At 35.0% G+C, this 24255-nt stretch overlaps 1 pseudogene across 1 annotated transcript in view; it reads right to left on the bottom strand.

Annotated features, from left to right (window-relative positions):
- LOC307061209 (NEDD4-binding protein 2-like 1) overlaps positions 1-24255 on the bottom strand; it is an 89182-nt pseudogene that overhangs the window by 48574 nt on the left and 16353 nt on the right. The window contains exon 3 of the transcript in view: positions 12657-13396. The product of the transcript in view is annotated as an NEDD4-binding protein 2-like 1 (transcript). The remainder of the gene's footprint in view (positions 1-12656; positions 13397-24255) is intronic.

The raw sequence follows: 24255 nt of genomic DNA, 5'->3' as shown, positions 1-24255 counted from the left end.
TAACCTGTTTGTTCCCCCCAGATGATAACCTATTTTCACAATATCATTTATTTAATCATTTATTTTCCCTGATCCATCTTACAAGCATAATTTACAATGCCACCTATTTCACAAATTAAATGTTAGATATTAATATTTCTTTCTGAACATTTTTTAAAGTTATGGTTCTCTACCTGTCTTTATGTGCAATACAATATTTTAAATTACTATGGCTTTTAAGTATGTTTATATATATGGGTATACACACCCCTACAGACCGTTCCTGATTTTGGTTTTTGCTTTTCAAAATATTGAAATTATTTTGGAATTTTTCCTTCCAAACTGATTTGAAAATTAGTCAAATTTTATATAAATTCTTCTTGGATCTTGATAGAAATGGCATTAAGTTCATAAGATTGATGTTTAATATTAATCCTATTCATCGAGGACTGATTAATTGATTTGGATGTGTCACTCAGAAAAGTTTTATAGTTTTTTTCATGATCGTTTCTTAGGATCATTCCTAAGTGTTTTACTGGTTTTCTTACAGTATTAATGATATTATTTTATTTTATTCCTGTATAAATTCTGGCATATATTTACACAGAAAAGTTCTACTTATTTATATGTTGATCTTTATTTAGTTATCTTAATAGATTCTTATTAGTGTAAAATTTTTATTAATTTGCTTAGATTGTACAAGTAGACAATAATAGTCACTTCAAATAGTTACATGCTTTAAAAATTTTCTTTGTATAGTTTGTCTCCACTGAAATATTGACTAAAGCAATGACAATGGGTATGCTCATCTCATTTTTACAGACCTTGGTGAGAATATTTCTATTTTGACTAACGCATATGAAGCTTAGTGTAGTTTTTTGGTTCTGCCATTTAGCAGAGTGAGATGTTTTGCTTGTGTTCCTAGCTTACTGAAATTAAAATTTTTTTATTATATGTAAACAAATTTTAGCTGAAACCTTTGTATTAAACCTTGAAACTCTGGAATAAACTCTATAATAGTGTGATGTTGTCTATCAATGTCTCTTTATTTTTTATGTTTTTAAAAAAATTTTTATTGAAGTATCATTGATTTACAGTGTTGTGTTAGTTTCAGGTGTACAGCAAAGTGATCCAGTTATACATATACATAAATTCATTCTTTTTCAGATGCTTTACCCATATAGGTTATTACAGAATATTGAGTAGAGTTCCCTGTGTTATGGTTATGTTTATTTTATGAATTTATTTTTTATTTTCTTAACTTTTTATCTTATATTCAAGTATAGTTGATAAACAATGTTGTGTTTATTTCAGGTGTACAGAAAAATGATTCAGTTATACATATATATGTATCTTTCTTTTTCAAATTCTTTTCCCATTTAGGTTGTTACATAGTATTGATCAGAGTTCCCTGTGCTATGCAGTAGGTCCTTGTTGGTTATTCATTTTAAATATAGCCGTGTGTACATGTCAATCACAAACTCCCTAACTATCCCTTTCTCCCCCTCCCCCCCACCCCATAAAAAGTTCTCTAAGTCTGCTAGTCTGTTTCTGTTTTGTAAATAAGTTCATTTGTGTCTTTTTTTTTTTTTAGATTCTGCATATAAGCAATATTTTTGTCTTTCTCTGTCTGACTTATGTCACTCACTATGACAAATAAATTCCCTGGCTGTCCAGTGGTTAAGGCTCCATGCTTTCACTGCAGCAGGCAAGGGTTCGATTCCTGGTCAGGGAACTAAGATCCCACAAGCCAGATGGTGTGGCTGGAAAAAAAAAAAAAAGGTTAAAATATTAATGTCTCTTTAGAAACACACTACTGGGCATCATCCCCAGAATAAACTAGCCTAATAATAAACTGGCACTGCAAGGACCCAGGACCTTAACCCAATCTGTGTGAAGGGCCAAAAAGAGATTATGTTCATGTCTCTTACTGTCCAGATTTTAATTCTATTAAAACATGATGTTTGTGATAGAATACTATCATTGTGCTGGTGAAGTACAAGGCAAAGACAGTGCCAGTTAATTGAAAAAACCAGTTACTTCTCTCTAATGGGTCAATTATGAGTACACTTCTTTTGGAAAGCTAATTTTCAGCTAACTCAGATGTCAGTGAAGCTTTTGCCTGAAGATTTTTACTCTTTTTTAAGGGGTAGGTAAAACAATGAATTGATTTTTTTCACCCTTCGGCTCCTGTGTTCCTTGAAGATTCATTTAATCCTTACCTATAGGTCCAGGCCCTCGCCACACTCTAACAGTCCCAAAAGGAAGAATTCGAAGAAATTCTACACTGGCAGCTCATCATTAGTCAGCCTCACTGCAAGTCCCTTATATGGCTGTTACTCTTCAATCCTTTCAGTGGGTGAAGGACTACCCTAAAATTAAGACTTTCTAACTTGATCTCCAATGCTTTTATTCACTCATTATCATTCATGTACTCATCCATAGTTTTTGAGCAACTCTAGTGATCCAGTACTGTCCCTCGCTGCTGAGGACAGAGCAGGGAATAAGGCAAGAGCTTTATCCTCATGACATTTGCGTTGAAATGGGAGGGGCACAGGAGAGTGGAAAGAAAGATGATCAATAAGAAAACAAGTAAATGATCAAGACTGAGAAATGCCATAAAGAAAATGAAGGAGACAACTCAAAAAAGATGGGGGAAGAACTACCTGAAAAGGTGACATTTGAGCTCAGACCTGAATGGCAGGAAAGCATTGGCCATGATAATAACCTTACAAAATATGATTCCTAGTAGAAGCAATAGTATCAGCTGGAGACCTAAGGAAGGGATGAACCTGATAGACTTGAAGAACCAAAATAAGGCAAAGCCTCATCAACATGATGTCTCCCTCCTAGAGGGCTGCCTGTTGCCTTCTGATGGACACCTCAGAAGCTGCAATTTATTACAAGATCTGACTGGTTCCCATGCTTGGAGGCTGGAATACTAACCACAGTTAAATGCAGCCCTCCCCAGCCTCATGGTGCCTTCTGCCACCATCTTAGCATATTCCTCACGATGCAAATTCTGATCAATTGTTCACCTCTGTCTCCATCACTGCACTGTGAAATCCTTGATCCTTAATGGAAAGTCTGTATTATTCATGCTGTGCTTTAGACCTCAGTGGTATTTGAAGCACATTATACACTAAAGAAAATCTTATGTAACTTATTAATTTATATCACAATCTACTGATATGAATGGCAAATAATACTAGAATGATGTAGAGGAAGAGTGGGTAGTACCAGAAAATATAACTGAGCCAAATGCAAAGATTATAAGCTAAATACATTTTCTGCAAACATTTTTATATTACAAAATCTGTACCACTTAGTTAAGTATATCTGGATTGCAGTAACTATGAGGCATTGACCAAGAATAATGGAAAACACTACATTTGGGAAAATGATCATGTGAACACAGTAAACATTTGGTAAGGCATTGCTAACTCTATAAAGTACATCTTGGTACGGAACATTCTTGGAACTCCTTGCAGGAAAATTCTTAGAATGTCTAGGAGAGAAAGTTAAAAGATAATAAGGGCTTCCTTGGTGGTGCAGTGGTTGAGAGTCCGCCTGCCGATGCAGGGGACATAGGTTCGTGCCCCAGTCTGGGAAGATCCCACATGCCGCGGAGCGTCTGGGCCCGTGAGCCATGGCCACTGAGCCTGCGCGTCCGGAGCCTGTGCTCCGCAACGGGAGAGGCCACAACAGTGAGAGGCCCGCGTACCGCTAAAAAAACAAAACAAACAAACAAAAGATAATAAAATATCTAAAAACATCTCTAAAAAGGGAATGTGATTTACAAAAATAAAATAATTATCTAGAAAAGAGACAATCTCTTTTTACTGAGGAATGGGTAGTGGAGTCTGCCTCTGGTGGATTTCTGTTGGCTAATTGACTTCAGTTAAAATTTCTCAAAATGGTTAATTTATTTTGTTTATGTATGTGCAGGTTGACTTTTAGCATTTATTTGAATAAATGACAAGGGATGTTCTTTAGCCAAAAATAATTCATTAAAATTGTATCCTCTCCAGGGTTTCCCTGGTGGCGCAGTGGTTGAGAGTCCGCCTGCCGATGCAGGGGACACAGGTTCGTGTCCCGGTCCGGGAAGATCCCACATGCCGCGGAGCGGCTGGGCCCGTGAGCCATGGCCACTAAGCCTGCGCATCCAGAGCCTGTGCTCCGCAACGGGAGAGGCCACAACAGTGAGAGGCCCGCGTACCGCAAAAAAAAAAAAAAAAAAAGTACCCTCTCCCAATGATTTTCAGAATTGTCACAACATAGTCCTCCATGTGTTCTCTGATATTTTCTCCAATACTGCCAGTTGTTGCCAACACTTTGAAACTATTCTTATTCTGAAATCAAATAATGATGGATATTTTACTTCAACTAAAACATGCGAAACAAAGTGTATGCACCACATAAACTTACATGTCTTTAAAAAACATGTCTATGTCTATTCAAGTATCCTAGGCTGGGGGAAAGAAATCTGGATCATGTCAGAGAACTAGATATTACACCCAAATCAGCCGTGGATAACATTATATGAGCTCGACAATATAATATCACTTATCTTTACTTCAATCCACAATAAAGCACAATATATTTTACAGGTTTCAATTTTATTTTGCAGTATAGTTGAGGTCAGTAATAAAAGATTAAAATTGCTATTGTACTTAGTAAAGCACATAATAATAATAGCTAATGAAGATTGACTGCTTACAATAAGCTAGGCACTTTGATAAGAGTTTTGCATGCATACTTCATAAACAAACATTACAGAGAAGTACTTTTGTTATCTCTAGTATTCACAAATGAGAATACTACAGCTTAAAGTGTGGTATTAACTTGCCCAAGGTCATGGAGCTAGTAAATAGCTGAGCCAAAATTTTAGTGCAGTGTGTTTGATTAAAGACCATGCCCTTAACTGTTAAAGTAATGTGATTATACTAGATTGCCACTGGCTTCATACTCTTTTATCTAGTCTCCCATGTAACACATTGCCCATATTTGCAGGAGGATTTATATGTTTGAGAGTATAGGAAGTAGCCAAAAACCAGAATGCTTCTCTGTGTGTAGCTAACTAATCCCTTCAGAAATCAAGAATGAAGCACCCTCTCATCACCAAAGCTTACTGGCCCTGACAATAGGAACAGATGGCATGCCTGGGACTACACAGCAGCACATAAACATTCTGGCAGAGAATAAATGAGAACATATAAGTAAAAGCAACATCACCATCACTTGAGAACCAACTCTACTCTTTGTTTATTCTCTTTTAGCAATTTATGAGCTACATGAAGACATTATGAGTGATACTTTCTGAAGATTTGGCATATTTTGGCCATAATCATCTTCATAAAGGAATGTGTGTTTAGACTAAGGTTTGATGAGAACTTGTTTGATGGAACAAGTGCTTGTTATGGGCCTGGCTTGTTATACAGACAGTTTCTAAAGTATGCAAAGCAATGGAATAGATTAAGGAGAAAGAATGTAAATCCTTCTTTGCTGGAAATAGAGAAAATATATCAGTATGATTCTTTGCTAAGGGTTAGACATATCCATCCTTTACATGAACACCCATTGGATAATATCAATATATATGCCAACACTAAAATACAAAACCAGAAATCAAAAGGACCTCTTTAGAAATGCCTAGTTCAAGGTCTTGTTTTCCTCTACATTCAACAGCAACCAATTAATGTAAAAGCGGTACCCATTTCTAACTGAAGTCCATGAGATTGCATCAGTTCCTAGATCCAGTAACTATTTTATCATCTTGAAGAAAACTATATAAAAGTAAGTCATTTCTATTTTGAAAGAACAAATGTCAGCATTTTAATTTTTCATATTTTATCCACCTTTTCTTTCTGCTCTGAACAAATGGTATTATCCAGTTAATCAGAATCCACTTAATTCCACCTTATTGTTATTTAACAGTTCCTCAGGGCTCTTACATCTTCTCTGTAGAAAGAGGATCAAAACAAACAGTCAAATTTCAATGAAGATTCTAAAATCTGCACTGCTTTTCCAAATAGACCAAGAAAATGAACAAGGAGAGGGCAATGCCAAAGTACACTAGGAAATTGAGCAGAACACCTACCCATCTCTACAGTAATTAACTGACACTGTGCAATAATAGTTAGAATATGAATGAGACATATTAACTTCCTTTTCAGTTCTCTAGCATAAAACTTTCTATTACACGTAACTATATTTCAACTCATTGTTTCATAGTTAAGGTTTCTTTTTATTATTTTAATTGTTTCTGAAATGTGCAAGAATATTATGGGCATATTAATATAAAAATGTGTTGTTATACTCTATGCTTTTTCATTTGAAAATTACTGGTATACAGACGTGAGAAAATTGAAGCAAAGCCCCAAAACCAAAGGTCCTTGGACTAAAACAATTTGGGGATAAATAAAATGCAAAGTTGTAACTATTTGGTTAATTGTTCATTTAGGGATCAAAACGCAAATCCAAAATATTGTCCTGACTTCACTAATGAAATATATTTCCCTTTATCTAATTTTACAAAGAAACTTCTAATCATCTCAGTAAACTAACATGGATTGAACTTAAAGCCAGATAATCAAAACAGAAAAACATCTTTCTAGGATTATATAATCATACATTTTAATAAAAGTGAAGACAGAGAATGGGACATGATATATGCTTTCAAGAATACCTAGTAAAAATTAGTGCTAATATTAATTTATGGAAGTATTATTTGTATTACCATTACTAATAAAACTATCTTAAGAATTTCATAAACATGACACATGTCTTTCAACAATATTCCTGTTTGGTACTTATAAAATAACACTTTGAAACATCTTTGTAATCATGACTAGGTCAATTATCCTCAAATTATTCTCTAAATTTAGTGCAATTCTGATCAAATTCTCGTTACATTAGAGTTGTCTCTGTGCTGTATATGCAATGGCGTTTGATAAATATATAAGTACCATATTCTGTACCATACAGAATAGTTATACTGTCCTAAAAACCTCCTGTGTGACACCTGTTCATAAGTCCCTCCCTCTCCCTGAATCCCTAGCAACCACTGATCTCTTTGCTGTCTCCATAGTTTTGCCTTTACCAGAGTGTCATATAGTTAGAATCATACAGAGTATAGCTTTCTCAGACTAGCTTCTTTTATTAGCAATATATACTTGAGATTCCTCTGTGTCTTTTCCTGACTTGATAGCTCATTTCTTTTTATCACTGAATAATAGTCCATTGTCTGGGTTTATTTATTCATTCACTTACTAAAGGACATCTCTTTTGCCTTTATGTTTTGGCAATTATGAATAGAGCTGCCATATCCATTTGTATACAGATTTTTCTGTAGAAAAACGTTTTCAGCTCAGCTAGGTAAATATCAAGGAGTGTGACTGCAGGATCCTATGGTAAAAGTATGTTTGGTTTAGTAAGAAACCACCGAACTATCTTTCAAAGTGGCTGTACCATTTTGCATTCCCACAAACAACGAGCTAAAGTTCCTGTTGCTCTGCATCCTTGCCAGCATTTAGTGTTTTTAGTGCTTTGGGTTTAACCTTTCTAATAGGGGTGTAGTAGTATCTCATTGTCATTTTAATTTATAATTCCCCAGTAACATATGATATTGAGCAGTTTTTCATATGCTTATTTTCCACTTGTATATCTTCTTCTGTGAGACGTCTGTTCAGATCTTTTGCCCACTTTTTAATTGTCACTTCCAATATTTTTCTTCATCTTTTGCTTTCAGTCGTCTGACTATGATTTCCTTGGGTGTGGTTGCTTATATGTATTCAGCTTAAGGTTAGCTGAGCTTCTTGAATGTACAGGTACATTTTTCGCCAAATTTAGCAATTTGGAAGGCATTATTATTTCAGATATTTTTTCTCGCTGATTTTTTTTCTCTCATTTAATTTAGAGGCTCTAGTTACATGTATGTAAAATTTCTGAAATTGGCCCACAGGATTTTGAATATTTTTAAATTTCTCTATCTGCATTGGCTATTTTTATTCATGTGTCCTGAAGTTTATTGGCTTTTTTGTCATCACTAATCTTCTATTAGGTCCATCCAGATATTTATTTCAGATATGGCATTTTCTGTTCAAGAATTTAAAGTTTCTATTGATAGTCTGAGATTTTTCTCTCATTCATTAGGGGCAAATTTTCCTTCATACTCATGGTCATACAACAGCTGCTTTAATAATCCTTGTCAACTAATTCCACCATCTTATCCCAGGTTCAGTTTCTATTGCTTGTCTTTTCTCTTGAGTATAAATAACAATTTCCTATTTCTTTTTATATGGCAGGGTATGTTATACTTTGTCTGGAGTCTTGTGAATTATACATTGTAGATACTATAGACTTTGTTATGTTCCTCCAAAGAAAAACTTTTTGCAGGGAATTATCTTGTCTTAACTCAAATTCAAATTGCAAAAAGTCTTCCCTGTGGTGAGTGACTACTGAACTTTCACCTCAGATCTTTTAGCCTAACTGGGCTGCTTGAAATCTTTCTAGTACCTGTGAAGTTCAGGAGTCACACAGATATTTGAGTAGAGATTATACAAATAATTTTAGTCTTCCCTCTTTGTCTCTCTCCTTTCCATGATTTCTCTCCTTGTTTTTCAGTTGCCATAATTTTCCCAAATTCTAACCTCTGGTTTTTCAAGCCTGGAACAACAGAAGTTTTTTATGTCTGTGTTACCCACCTAGCATAGCACATACTGGGGCCTTAGTCTAAAAGGCATAAAAGCTCATGTGGTACAGTTTCCTTCTTCCAAGTGGTGACCCAGCAAGTATCTCTCTGCTTTTGGCTACTCTCCCGTGCCCCAAAATGGTTGTTTTTTATATTGTGTCCAGAGTTTAAAGTTGTTATCTGTGGGAAGCTTGGTCCAATAGGAGCTATTTTGCCATTACAGGAAATTGAAAACTTTGAAGCATGTTTTTGGTAGCAAAAACACCCAGGAAACAAAATTTGCAAATGTCCATGAGCAGAGGCATGGTTACATAAGTTGTGCTATAATCACAAAAAGAAGTATTGGATAGCACTAAAAATGAATGAGCTACAGCCATATTCTACAATGTGGATGAATATTAATATAGTAGTTAGTATAGACATATTATGCTGCTGAAAAAATAATATATGATGAGCTTGATGACTAAGCAGAGCAAAGATTTAATATTTCTCACTCTAATACTGCCATCAGTCTAGAGCAGGAATCAGCAAACTTTCTTGTACGGCACTAGATGGTAAATATTTTAGGCTTTATGAGACATAGGGTCTCTATTGCAACTACTCACTTCTGTCATCATAGCATGAAAGTAGCCATAGACAATACATTAGTGAACATGCCCGGCTGTGTTCCAATAAAACTCTGTCTCCAAAATCAGGTAGTGGGCTGGATTTTGTTCATGGACAATGGTTGCTAATCACTTGTCTAGATGGTTCTCAAGAGCTTGGCCTTTCTGAAGTAGCTCAGAGATTCAGGCGGCTTTGACCCATTGACCTCACACCATCTCAACCATCTGGAGCAGGGTTCCTCCAAGATCACAATATCATAAAAAGAGAGCATTGGAAGTGGTTGTATATCAACAATTATTGTAGCCCACAAGTTATGCACACTACTCCCTCGAATATCTTGGTCAGAATTTATCCTATGACCCTAACCAACTATGAGAAAGCTAGGGAAAGAGGTAAGAATGCTTGTGAACACTAGGAATGGCTAATGATATAATACTGAGTAAAATAAAAAAACAAAACAAACAATAAAACTATCCCAGAAGATTATACATAAGGATTATACATTTTCTGTGCTTTTAATGAACTTTAGTTATCTAAATCCCTCATTCCTCAATCATAATAAAATGTAGAGCATTTCATTTTAGATTTTTTAAAATGTTTATTGGAGTATAATTGATTCACAATGTTGTGTTAGTTTCAGGTTTACAGCAAAGTGAATCAGCTATACATATACATATATCCTCTCTTTTTTTAGATTCTTTACCCATATAGACCATTACAGAGTAGTGAGTAGAGTTCCCTTGCTATACAGTAGGTTCTTGTTAGTTATCTATTTAATATCTAGTAGTGAAGAGCAGTATGGAAGCTCCCTACAAAACAAAACTAAAAACAGAACTACCATATGACCCAGCAATCCCACTCCTAGGCATATGCCCAGAGAAAACATAATTCAAAAAGATAGATGCACCCCAATGTTCATTGCAGCACTATTTACAATACTAGGACATGAAAGTAACCTAAATGTCCATCAACAGAGGAATGAGTAAAGAAGATGTGGTACATATATACAATGGAATATTACGCAGCTATAAATAAGAACAAAATAATGTCATCTGCAGGAACATGGATGGACCTAGAGATTGTCATACTAAGTGAAATAAGTCAGACACAGACAAATATCATATGATATTGCTTATATGTGGAATCTAAAAAAAAGGGTACAAATGAACTTATTTACAAAACAGAAGTAGAGTCACAGATGTAGAAAACAAACTTATGGTTACCAGGGGATAAGGTGGGGAGGGATAAATTAGGAGACTGGGATTGACATTTTAGATTTTTGGTATGAATTTTTGTATTTTTATGTAGTCACAATCTCATATGTATTGATACTTTCATCTTGTTTTTGTTTGGTTTTGTTTTCACTTAACACGGCAGCAAAAATCTTTTTCACGTTAATACAAATACAGTTATCATAATTTTATAGGAACTCACAATATTCCATTCAGAAATAATTCCATGGTAAGCTTATACATTACTCAAGTAAATACTAGAGACTTAGATTTGTCATTGTTATTGTTTTTTGTTTCTGTTGTTTCCATGATAAGACATAAGAGAATGAATATCTTTGCTCTGAGAGGTATTTATGGATATCAAGTTTTTCTCTTAGGTTACACATCCATAGTAAAAATTTCTTGTAGCATTTTATGATAGTTTTGCTGGTTTTTAATGGCTATTGAAGAGATAAAATTTAACCTTGATTTGATTTAAAACAGTGTTCAATTGTGATCTGAATAGATTAAGTGCTGTTAGAATGAAAGGTTTTGGACTTTTGTTCTTGTTGTTATTTTGTACTGGGATATTTTGTTGTTGTTGTTAGTGGATACTGCAAGTGCTGTATAAAAGGAAGTTGCTGAGACCTCAGAGACCTTTTTGGAAAGAAAGCCATCATAGATAAGAAAAGATCTTGATGCTTCAGAAAGGTGGTGTTGAAAGGCACAATAGCTACAGCTAGGCCAAGCAGTGTCCTTAAGGATAAGTGCAGAGTACAAGGGAAAGGAAGAGTTGTTTCCAAGAGTGTTTATGCAATAAAGATTTATAAAGACAGCCCCAAACTATATGCATCTACTATTCCCCTAACTGAGTAGAAGCACCCCAAATCCAGGTAGTAGGGACTCAACAACTCAATTGTTTCCAGGAATATCTCTAAGGACTCTAGATGTCTTATTTTATTTTTTTAATGCAATACTATATATAATTTTAATAACCATAAAAGCACCATTATATACAACACTTAAAATAACACTCCACAAAACATTAGAAAGAAGCTGTCGGCCAAGAAATAAAGCATGCATCCTACATGATCTTATCTATCATGGTCTCACACCAAATTTAATCTGATTCCAACATGTTAAAATTTAATTTGGATTCATAAATTCAGGATTAATGTAAGAATTGTGGTAGAAATTTGTCTTAATGCCACATAAAACAACAAGACTGCTCCTCTTAAGATGAGCATGACTTTTCCATATCTCCATAGGATCTGCATCCTGGAATACTTCATTCCTTGTACTCCCAAAACTTTGGGGCTGCCAACTGATTATACACATTTATAGGCATAATTTTAAAAACTGCTTAATTATTGCTCTTAAAAATTGGTGTTTTTATAAAGCCAGGCTTGTTTTGTTTACACTATTAGCTCAACAGCCAAAAGTTATTCAGGTTTAACCCTGTTCCATAAAGTGGTATTTAAAACACACAATGGGACTTTACATAATGACACTGATTTTCCTCAGTAGGTTGTATAGCTATTAAGAAGGATTTTATCAGACATTTCTAACAATGATACATTGCTAAAATAGAGGAACAGTTTCCCAAAGTGTCTATTTTGAAGAACAATGTTCCCTTAGGTTGTGTACTTTCTGGCATATTCATTTTAAAGGAAAATCACTATCATCATTACAGCGACACATCTCACATTTTTTGGGTACAGGGATGATCAAAGTATCAATGGCACTAAAGTTTTCCCTGCCTCCTACTTCTCCCCCACGTTTCCAACTTCCTGATGGAGATGAATTTCCTGAAAAAATAGATTGCTTCAGAGAAAGTGGTACTGAAGCTTTATATAAACACTTCAGTTCACTAATGAACCCATGTGGCTGATTAGGTTCTTGGGTATGTTCTCAGGTTTCAGTTTCAAATTCTTTCCCTAGAGAAAGGGACTTTGTTTAATCAAATGGGTAGAATTCCCAGCATCGGGCTATGCATACAGGATCACTTTAACAAATGCTTGTTGAAGAGGAATGTAATGACTTCTGCTCAGAAACTTTCAGGTTTGACAATTTACACTGGAATGAGAGCTCTGACTACAACTGAATGAAGGATAAAGACTAAAAACTGAAGGAAAAACTGATTTAGGAAAATTGTGAATGCCCAATACCCATGGTGACAACCATCCCTTGTGTTAAAGGAGCTCTCATTAGTGAAATCACCAGGGGCCCTCCGGTTTGAGAACTCTGCGAAGGTGTTCCGTACCCTGCACCCTCGGAAGGAGATGGATTATTCCTGTCCTGATTTCTGTTGGCTTTGCTTGGTTTTTCCAGCATGCAGCACACTGGATAAAGTAACTTCATGTTCATACCTTTCATTCTGTGTATTGTCTCTCTTGGGACTCTATAAATATTTCTTCATCTCTGGCCTGAAAACTACCATGTCCATTTACAGCCTGAAAAGATCCTTTCGTTGGTATTTCGTTGGGGGTTGGCATCATCAGTAATAACAGCAGTAATATCAGTGATGATGGGGGATATGCCATTCCTCATTGCTTTTCTTGCTCTTTTCTGGTTCCATTCATGAGTTTTCTCCAGGAAGTCAGGATTGAACTCATAGGCACCATCTTCTCTGAAGAAAAACAATTATCCGTGCTGAAAATCAGGGTCCTGAGAAAGTTGTGTTGCTATTGTCTGGCCAGTGCAGTTTCCCCCCAGCCGGAGACCTCGCAGGAGGTAGAGGTGTTTCCAAAAGCTGAGACGGCGCGGAGGTGTCCCACGAGGATGGCAGCGGGGCAGGTGGTCAAGGCTGCTGCTGCCAGAGGCTCAGCCTCCCAGAGGATTCAAGAAAACTCTCCTCATGGGGTGGGGGCTGCGAGAGTCCTGCGTCCCCTTTCCGGAAGTCCCAGACCTCTTATTTTAGCCCAGACCTGCTCATTTCCAGAAAAACAAAAATGACCAAATCCATTTTGTAAAATGCTAAATGGAAGAAAAATATAAACCTGAACAGGGTGGAAGAGTAGCAATAAAATGCTTGACAAAGTAGGCATTTTTCGGGAGAGATCAGGGAATGTTGAAACAAATTTGGGATGTTGTATAATCAGCAGCTATTATTATTTAAACTCATGGAGAAAGGAAATGGACATAAGAAGCTTTGGGGATTGTAAAAGGAAAAATATACATTTCAAAATAAACATTATATTTATATTTTGAATGATGATATTAGAGTAATTTACTTCATTTTAGTATAAGGGGAAACACTAGAACAAAACATAAATTTCCTTTTACAGAGACAAAAAGCACAAGACACATTCACCATGGCTTTGTGCTCAGGTGAGACTCTATTAAATATCCAACTGCTATATAAAGATAGAGAAAATATTTAATGGAGAAACAGGAAGTGACATCCATATGGCTCTTGTCTGTGGTTTTAACCAACATCTGTTATCCTCAAAAGGCCAAGATGAAATGGTCTAGGCTAGTGGTTTTCAAAATATGGGCAGCATAGAATTCTTCCTTCAGATTAAATCTTACTCCAAAGACCAAAATTTAAAATGGTTAAAAACACTGATCTGTTAATTAAAGATGGTGTGCAAGTCCCTGGCCCTGGCCTCCTGGGCCCCTCTACCCACATATTCAACAACTGCTGAGGGTTCCCCAAAGCTCAGTATTAATTAAGCCTCAGTGTGACTCTGCACAGTCATTCATAAAGGGTGATTGAAAAGTAGGTAGGACATGGAAAGGGAGATATTGCTGCCATAATACCTGACAAAGATATATATCAATGATACCTACTGCTTGTCTTTTTAAAGGTGTTTAGGCAGAATACATCTTTATGAAACCATGATATCATAATTTGTCTATTTTAAATCATATAATCAATAACTGCATTAATAACTATGCACCATACTCTGGCCACATGCCTTTTATACTTTATTGCTGAACCTGCAAGATAGGTATTTCTATTTCTAATTGAAGATTCATAAATTAAAGCTCAGAAAAGTTAAATCTCTTGTCTGTGTTAAAAAAAAAAAAAGCCAGTGGCAGATCCACTATGCCAAAGTTGGACTCTCTGATATAAAAACTTGTTCTCTTTCTTTGTAACATGTTGCCTTCTAATGAAATTGCATGCCTAGAGAAGTTTAGAATCACATCTTATCACCTTTAAACATCAAAAACAAGCTTTTCTAGCATAAATTATTGAAAGGCAGGTTTTTCTTCTTTTAAGCATTTGAGCAATGTGATAAACAGATGCTCGCAGTGTCTAAACTGCTAAAGTAAAAAAGTACATATATTTAATTAATTGATGTCTTCATAAGTGAGGTTTTTTTTTTCCAATTAAGAATCACCAATGGAAGCCCTGCTCAGAAATTAAACAAGTGATAGAAGGAAAAGGTACAACACTATTAGAGATAATTGGTAAATTAGCATTAAAAGTTGCTTGTTTTATTGACCTGTCAATACACTGAATAGATTTTTTAAATCTTTTTTGTGCATTATGACTATCTAAAAGAAAATTTGGATTTTCTTCATTCCATTTTGCAATTACATTTAATTAATTCTGTTTTGGTAGCTGTTAAATGAAAGAATCACGTTGATGTGAATTCCTGCTTATCCTTTAGAATTCAAACATGATCGATTTCTAAGTAATGAGATGAAAAATAATATTGATATTAGGCAAGTTTATTAAAACTTTGATGATCTTACAATAATTTTGCTCCAGGGTAGTGTATTTGAACTCTTAGTGGAGCATAGAGAACAGGACAGTAGACATGAAATAGTGGACATGATTAGAGAAGGATTTTGTTATAAGAACAGAATCATGAGCTACAAATTTTATCCTGACTCTCCTCAAAAGGTCCGATAGATGTTTACAAGAGCACTCATGCACACAAAAATGGAAAAATCCATATATTTCATGGACGATTTGGATTATTACCGTCTCTATATTCCTAATCCCTAGGAATCTAGAACACTTTAGTCCTTTGGTCCAAGTGGTAGCTTATTGAAATCAGATGCTGAATGAGTACTTAAATTAAAAGTGTTCATGTGGCCCACTGGCTCTTTGACTAAACAAGTGGTTGTTACTCTGGTTCCCAAATTAAGATGAGAGTAAATGTAACCAGCAGCTAAGAGAATGCCACAGTAACTCTCTGTCTTGTGGTTACCATGGTTGAAAGAGCCAGGTGGAGGGTCCTGATCCTCACCCCTTTATTTGTCAGGATTCTCTAGAGGAACAGAAACAACAGGAGATAGATATTAGATAGATAGATAGATAGATACATACATACATACATACATACACACATACATACCTATATACATACATACATTCAGATATACGGGGATTTATTATAGGAATTGACTCACATATGGAAACTGAGAAGTTCTACAGTCTGCTGTCTATAAGTTGGAGAAAAGGAAAGCTGATGGTATAACTCAATACAAGTCTGAAGGCCTGAGAACCCGGGTGGGGTGGGTGTATAGAATAAGTTCTGGAGTCCTAAGTCCCAAGAACCAGGAGGTCTGATGTCTGAGAACAGGAAAAGATTGATGTCCCAGCTCAAGAAGAGAGAAGAAATTCACACTTCCTTCAACTCTTTTTCTATTTGGGCCCTCAGTGGATTGTTTGGTGTCCACCCACACTGGTGAGGGTGGATCTTCTTTACTCAGTCTACTCAATCAGATGTTAATCTCTTCCAGAAACACCCTCACAGTCATACCTAGAAATAATGTCTTACCAGCTATCTGGGTATCCTATGCCCAGTCAAGTTGACACAGAAAATTAACCATCACACACTTTATCTCAAAAGAGTAAAATAATTAGCAATATCACATGCCTGGGTGAGTCCTGGAGATTAGTGCCACCAGTGAAGGCAAGAGATATAGAGGTGATGATTCCAATCGCACCATGACTTAATGTGCCCACTATCTTGAGCAGATCTACCTATCTTAGAGAATGAGTGGATTATCATAAACTCAGTTAGCTAGCGATTCCAATTGCTGATGTTATTTCACATCATATCTGTTATCACTTTACAATTTATATATTTAAATATTTTATATTTATTTATACATATGTATTTCTTCTCCATCTCACAAGTCAGCATAAACCAGGATTTGTTTGCATTAATTTAATAGGAGTAATATTATATCTTCATTAACTTGTTTTGTTGGCCCTGTACCCCTCAAGACCTTTTATCTTCCTCCCAAATCTGCTCTGAAACCTTGATTTCACAAGACTGATAGAACCCGATGAATAGAAAACAGCAGGTCTGCCAGATGCCAGGTCTGTAAGCTCTTATTGCCAGAGGGTGAGAAATGATTCTTATTAAAATCTGGAAGACTGATTCCTCAATAGAGTTCTGGGGGAATTTAGAAGCCTGGAAATTACAGGATATTCCTTCCAAAATGAATGATAATTTGCTGTACCTCATACTGTTTACCACAAATAATGAGACAAAACATATGATACATCCTTTTGTATTTTGCAGGAAAAATGTAATTTTGGGGGGTGTGTTGCTCTGATTCATTTATTGAGTAGCTCAAAATGCTACCAGTATTGAGAGAAAAATAGAAAAGAGTAGATATTTTAACTGATTTGGGCTGTATGTCTGTAGCTTTTTCACTGGGACTTTATGACTAGGGAATTCAGTGTTACTCAAAGTACCTGTGTCATACTTGGATGTTATGTGGTGTTTGTGGTAAGCCATGGCACACAGAATCCTATGTTTTGGCATAAATACAGGTAACAAGTCATTAACAAGTAATTATTTTCCCTTAGAGAAAGAATTATCAGTTTGCTAATAAGCCCTAGTAGAGATTGAATACCTGATTATAGAATTAGGTAGCCCAGTAATTTGAGTTGCCTATCATGAACTGAGTGTTATCAGATATTATAAACCAGAAAAAGCAGGCATGTTCCTCAAACTAAATCAGAAAATACTACTGTGAACAGGATCTGAAAGCACAAGTGTGTTACTTTCATGAGCAGTTCACGCTCCCACTGTGTTTACCCCTGCCATATGTCCACCCCTCCCTCAAGCCACAACTGCAGATAGAGGCACACACTGTCAACAAGAACCAAAAGACTTCCTGAAGACCTTTCATAGTATGCTGGAAATAGGAATACAAGAGTTGTGGCATTTCAGCCCTACTCCCAAGCTGAGTTATATGGCATCTAATTCTTTTGGCAAAAGAGAAGAAGGCTGGAAAAGGCAAAGATCAGGATCTATACAAGTAAGTGGTGGATAATTGTTTGGACAGAGAAGAACTTGGAAAAACTGGTACGTAGGAGTAGGTTTCTAGGATGTTTTAGAAAGAAGCATGTGAATGGAACTTTTGCAATGCACCATGTGAATGCTCACCAAAAGGCTCCCAGTGCAGTGGGGACTCTCAATACACTGGTGGTTTTCAGTCACCTCTTTCCCAAGCCTTCCTACTGCTTGGCCAAAGGATGCAATGACCTTGAGGGCAAGGTCAGAGACTATGTAGCAACAAATATTTCCCCACTCCATGGCCCACTGGCTCCAGCCTCTACTCAGTATCCAATTTTCCAGCACCAGTGAAAAAGACCAAAAGTAAAGTTATTATTCCCTAGGGATCTAGCCAGCTATCTGATTGTGAATTGAAACATTAGACCTTTTACATCATGAAAGGAAGAATAATTTTCCCCAACTGTACCAAATATTTATTCTGAATTTAGGTTTTCCTTCCATTTCTGACATGCTTCTTCCATTAACCCCATCTCTGGGTTTACTGAATGCCTTATTCACAACATCGTTTCTTATCAAAGAACTAATTTCATGCAGACAGATTAAGGCAATAGCCTAAAACTCACAGAATTTACTGCCTTACCATGTACCTTATCACCCCAAATCACTTGACTTTACAGAGGGTTGAAACAGTCTGAATGGAAATAAGATAGAAGATAACATCTTATAAAATCTCAGTGCTGTCCTATGTGAAATGTGTATATTCTCTGAACCAGACCTGGAATACAGGAAACAAAGAACAGAAGTATGTTTCACACCTCTCACTCTCATACCTAGTGAATCCCTCACAAGTTAATGTTTCCATTTATGTCTTTGTGTCCAGCTCTCTGTCTTAGGGTTCACCCAGAACTTCACAAGGATAAGTTCTTCCGTCAGGGGACTCTACAATGGTCTCAGTGAATTGGAGGCTATTGCTTCCACTTGTCCAGTTCAAGCTCTTCCTGTTGTTGTAGGACAAAGTCACAAAATAGAGGGTGATTGATTTTGATTATCAAGGGAAAACAGATTTGCTGGAGGTAAGGTCGTAATACATTTAGAACCCAAAGTCTTCCCTAGGATTCCTCCTAATCTGGTAGTAAAACTTGTTGGAAGACTCCAGAAACTTCAGAAAGACCAAACATCATACAGGTAAGACCATCAGTTAATTCTATTCCTCAGAAATAGTTGTTTGATTTACCTCATCATGAAAACAGTCTCAATTGCCTTCAATCCTGGCTGAGGGCAAATGAAATATTGAATGATTCATCAAGACAGAAATCAAAAATACGAGTGATGGTCTCATCACAACTGTAGAAACATAATGTCTTCATCTGGGTGCCCTAGAAAATATAACTTAAGAAAAATTTTATGTGCTAATGCTTTGGGGATGGATGTTCAATTCTGGTGATGCAATAGTGAACTGAACAAATATATTGAGGCAAATTTCATTGCGTGGGTATTTTAAGTTTATTCTGTTGGTGATGCACTCTAATTCCTTTGGCTTTCATTGTTCCTCAAGGATTTAATTATTTGAATATGGAATACAAAACAAAACAAAAATTGAACTGCTTTACCACTAGTGTCACTCAATGGCATATTTCTACTGTCTTCCTCAATATTTCATCAAAATATCCCAGATTACATTTTATAGAATATTTTATTTACACTCTGTCGTGGCTGCTTTTGATTTTTTAAAATACACTTTTGCTTTCTAAGACAATTTATTTTAAAAAGACAACTCTGCTTTTTAAGTCCATTTCATAACATAATGCTAATTTCTTTTGTAGAATTGTTTACAGTTCCCCACAAAGGAAATGTCACTTTGGAATAGACTTATCTCAATTTTAAAGCAATCATGGTATATAGATTTTCACTTGGAAGTTTTAAGTATTTCCATGGAAATAGATGCAGGGAATAAGGCCACAGAGCAAACATCTTTTCTGGCAGATATCTAAATAAGAAGAAACAAAACAAGAATAATCCAGCCTTGATTAAAGCCAAAATGAGAGAACAAAAAATTATTGTAAGGCAACAAAGTGTGGAAAGAGGCGTCTACAATTTACTTGTCAAAGGTGTACATGTACTTCCTGAAGGTAAGCCAGCCAGTAGATTGTACACGTAAATTCTCTTCCTGCAAGCATTAGGGCAGGGCAATCTAATGTTTAGGGGAAAAAGCACACTGCAGTGTCCCACTTATTTGTGTCAACTCCTGCCGATCTCTGCCATTGTATGTTTCTTTTTCTTGGCAATGAAATGTTACCATTGTTGCATAAATTGTTTATTCTGCTTTCCATGGAAATTGTCTAATAACCATTAGCATGATAAAGTTGTTATTTATATAATGAACTCTTGCTGTCCTATTCTGTACCTTTACACTAATTTTTTTCCTTCATATACAGTATTCGTTTTTTCATATGTATTTTAGGACTCATTTCTCATTTTTTCTTAAGTGAAATCTATGCTAAGAAGTCAGTAGTGCCTGCTTGCTTCTCAGATGTCTGAATAAGACCCCACTGTGAATAATAGGCCATAACCCACTTGCATGGCCTTTTTATGATTATTCTAGATTTTAGATTATGGTTGTTGTGTGCGTTACTTTAAACTAGAGATGGAGGCAAGACAGAATAAATCAGTGAATATTCCTTTTCTACCTAAGACAGCTCTTAATTAAACAGACATTTACTGAGATTCTGCCTTTGTTTTCCAGTATTTTGAGTGTCAAAGGTAATAAATCTTATTATTCAGTTGTTTTTCTGCATGTAAGAAATGGAAGATCTTGGAAAAAAAATTAAGGGAAAACATTCCATTTATTAATCCTCTAAATTAAATCAATGCCAAACCTTCTCTCTAGTGAGTTTGAATACATAATATGTAGCATGCTATTATCATTTATCATCCATCCAAGACACTTTGGAGTGTGAAAAGGAATGCTTTAATAACTACCCTAGGAAAACTAGGACTCTCCCAGGCAAACCAGGAAATATAGTTGCCCCCATAATATATTTTTTCTTTCAAAATGTTAATTTTGTTCCCTTTTTATGAAATATTGAAAGAATAATGAAATGGTCTTAGAAAAAATTACATTCTATTATTCTTTCTTTTCCTTACTTCTTAATATTCATGAGTTTGCAAAAAAGATTCTTAACATTGTGTTATTATTCACGGACCATTTCTTTTAATGTCTTTAAATGCATAAAAATACATAGAATTAAAAATAAATAAAACTTTTTACTTTGAGATTCAGGCATTAAAATATTATTAGAAAATGAATTTGTGGTATAGTAATATATGTGCTGCTTTATAAATGCATTAAATTACAAAATATAGTAAGTCGTTTACTATAACTTTGAAGTAGTTTTAAGTGTAACGGTATTTTGAGTTTTATGTTATAAAAATACTTATAATTTCTGTCGGTAACAAAATCATAGATACTGCTAATCTTATTGAAATATGCCACCTATAATAAAGGAAGAAACCTAAATTTCAGTTAGATATTAGTGAAAATAAAGATACATTTCTTCCCTGCCAAATTCAAGGACTACTTAAATGATTTAACACAAGTTAAGGACACTTGGCTTAGAAAGCCAAAATAGTAAAATAAACAATTTTCCCAATTGGGTCCTAATAATCGTTGTGGCCTTATAAATTAACTTTCCTATAACTTGTGTCATCACTTTTCAAAATCACAGAAAATAAGTAAAAATTATGCAGATAGGAATTTTATGTAATGTTTTACTAGGATATTATATTTTTAGCAGTGTTCAAGAGCTACATGATTTTGGAAATTAATTATCAAAGTTGCCCAAATAACTTATCTGTGATGTCTTCCTCTTAGAGATTGTACCCCCCATTTACCACACTGCAATAAATCAGATGTTGCTTTTCTTTAATCTTTATTTTTTGTTAATAAGCTATAGCTATTATACAAGCAGTTAATAATAGAATTCAGATCTATGTCAATCAAGGCTTCAAGTTTTTTACAATATGGCACATTTTTCTGAATTTAAATGACAGTGCTTTGTGCTTAGTGAAACTGCATCATTTACATCAAATGGTGATGAGCTACAATGAATCAATTTTGGAAAAGGTTGCATTTCAAATAAAACTACGCTGGCACTTCTAGTAGGATTTCCTTAAGGTCAGAGCTGCTCTTCCTTATTTTCAGAAATGTTTTCAATGAAATTAAGGGATGAACAAATTCTGTTCACCTAATCAGTTTTCTTAGTATGTTTTCATACCAATCCTAAATAAACTTCTTCAATCCATCAGCTTTTTAAGAAGTAAAATAATAACATTTCACTTGGGTGATTCTTTACACACTGCAATAAATGGAGAAGCAATTAAACTGTATACACTTTGCCTAAATATACATGGAGAATGGGATAAGGGAATTGCAGGCTGAAGCAACTATATGAATGAACAAACAAACAAGATGTGATGCATGTGATAGTATTTGATTTAAAATGTCCTCTCTCAGGGTTTCCCTAGTGGCATAGTGGTTGAGAGACCTGCCTGCCGATGCAGGGGACACGGGTTTGTGCCCCGGTCCAGGAAGATCCCACATGCCGAGAAGCGGCTGGGCCCGTGAGCCATGGACGCTGGGCCTGTGCGTCCGGGGCCTGTGCTCTGCAACGGGAGAGGCCACAGCAGGGAGAGGCCTGCGTATCGCAAAAAAAAAAAAAAAAAAAAAAAAAAAAACTCATAGAAAGCAAATAAGATGTTAATTGAAACAGTTTTGTGAGAGATTTAACTATACCTTAAAAAACTTTGCATAATATGCATACGATAAACAAAGATATAAAGAATGTAAATAATGTAGTAAACTTGGAAATTTATTTTAAAAAACTAAAACTTTTCTTTTCAAGTAGCCACTAAAAAGAATGGATGGCATATTAGGCCATGGGGCAACATCAGTAATTTCCTGAAAAAATAAATCATATGAACTAGAATATTTTTCCATAATGCAATAAATCAGGACCATTAACAAAAGGCTAATAAGCAATTGAAGCTTAGGGGAAAACTAGTAAATGCTACTGTATTAAATAAAATACAAAACTATGATCCCAGAATTTTACAAAATAACTAAAATTAGAATACCACGTTAGATCTCATGGGAGATGAAAACAGCATACTCAAAAACATGACCTTCAATATTTTCATTTTTAAGCAGAAATAAAACAAGTATACTGAATACCCAACTCAATAACTGAGAAAAACAAAACAAGTTTATATAAAGGATAATATAATAAGAACCACAAAGGAAATCAGTAAGTTATAGAACATAGTGCAAATAAAAATGAATACAATAAATTGTACTTATGAAAAGTTAGCAATAATTCCTGGTAATTCTAAATAAGAGAAAAGATAAACACAAGAAAACAAAATTAGGAATGAGATAAAAGATACAATAACCTATACAAGGAAATAGCATTTATATGAGAATATGTGAAATTTATCCCCATATTTCTCAAGACATAGTTTTCAACTCTTCTAATTTAAGAATTATCTGTAATATTAAAGATGCAAAAGTTGAGGTCGCTCAGAATTAGAGCTAATGAATGGATCAGAATGTTTGGAGAAGGAGCCAGGAATCTGCATATCTATCAAGTGATACTTATTCACATTAAAGTTTGAGAATTACTGTTCTCCACTAAAAAAATATTTAAATTTCTATTTGTTTGATTTTCTGTTAAAATTATGGTACCAAATTTGACTCCAATAGTAATGGTTAAAACATGAAAATGCACAAAAAATTATCTTCACAAAGAATATCTGAACCAAATGCACTTAGAATGTTATAGAAAATGTTTAATAAATAAATAACTGCTCCAGAGCATTAAAAAGAAGATAGAAGTCACCCAAGTCAAGTTACCAGCAGGTTTCTGATATCTAAGTAGGGTAAAAACAGCATACCAAGCCACCCCAGAGACCAAGTTCATTTTAGACTGTAACACAAGAATTCTAAATTATTAAGAAATAAAATTCAAGAGCACATTAAAGGAATCATCCATGACAATAATGGGGACCTTGAAAAAGAATTTATAGTTTAATAGAATAGCATCCTGGGCTCAGGATAAAGTCAATGGAAAATATCATAAAGAAAAATAAAAATGGAAAATAAATTAGGAAACACGAAGAGATGGCAATATAATTATAGCAAATATGACAAGAATGGTTTATAGACTCAATAAATATGCAAATTTTAATTAAAAATTCAGGAAACACTGCAATTGAAATTTTGGTGGGGAGAAAAGGCACAAAAATCCACATGGAGAATATACAAATGAGACATTGATATATGAAAATTTCTCAACTTACACAGTAATCAAAGTATTACATAATTTTTAAAAGATAATAAAGCAGTTAAAACATGAAAATGAGCACTATCACTAACTAGCTAGCAAAGATCATGAAGATGTTGAATAGGAGTGATCTACCCCAAGCATAGGCTTGAAAAAAGGATTCTGAAAAAACATGTGGTCATAATGCAAAAATTATTTTATCAAACACACCCACG

This window comes from Hyperoodon ampullatus (genome assembly GCF_949752795.1).
Source record: "Hyperoodon ampullatus genome assembly, chromosome: 12".
Classification (NCBI taxonomy): Eukaryota; Metazoa; Chordata; class Mammalia; order Artiodactyla; family Ziphiidae; genus Hyperoodon; species Hyperoodon ampullatus.
Note: the sequence above shows the minus strand (reverse complement) of the source record. Positions and strands in the feature narration are given on the sequence as shown.